Source organism: Sardina pilchardus, chromosome 15 (genome assembly GCF_963854185.1).
Source record: "Sardina pilchardus chromosome 15, fSarPil1.1, whole genome shotgun sequence".
Lineage (NCBI taxonomy): Eukaryota > Metazoa > Chordata > Actinopteri > Clupeiformes > Clupeidae > Sardina > Sardina pilchardus.
This window is the reverse complement of record NC_085008.1, coordinates 29770199-29770870: the sequence shown is the minus strand read 5'-3', so window position 1 is coordinate 29770870 and position 672 is coordinate 29770199.

Below are 672 nucleotides of genomic sequence, written 5' to 3'. Positions count from 1 at the left end.
ACAACGGAACTTCAGAGCACTAAACAACAGAACTTCATAACATTAAACAACATAACTTCTTAACACTAAGCAACATAATGTCATCTTCATAACACTAAACAACATAACTTCATAACATTAAAACAACATAACTTCTTAACACTAAACAACATAATGTCATCTTCATAACACTAAACACCATAACTTCATAACACTAAACAACATAACTTCACAGCACTAAACAACATCATTTCACAGATCCTTGGGGGCAATGCAAAAGCCTTAAGACCAATGCTAAAGCTAACACAAAGCCTTAAGCTCAATGCTAAAGGACATGTAAAACCTTGGGGCCAATGCTAACGCCCCGATGCCAATGCCCTAACCCCTGACCTTAATGTTAACCCTTACCCTAATGTGAGCCCTAATGTTAGCCCTAACCCCTAACCTTAATGTGAACCCTAATGTGAACCCTAATGTTAGCCCTAACCCCTAACCCCTGACCTTAATGTTAACCCTTACCCTAATGTGAACCCTAATGTTAGCCCTAACCCCTGACCTTAATGTTAACCCTTACCCGAATGTGAACCCTAATGTTAGCCCTAATGTTAGCCCTAACCCCTAACCCTAGACTTGAACTTGAATCAGTGGGTGGAGCTTTAGCCTCATGCTGCAATGGTCTGCCCTGCCAATTTT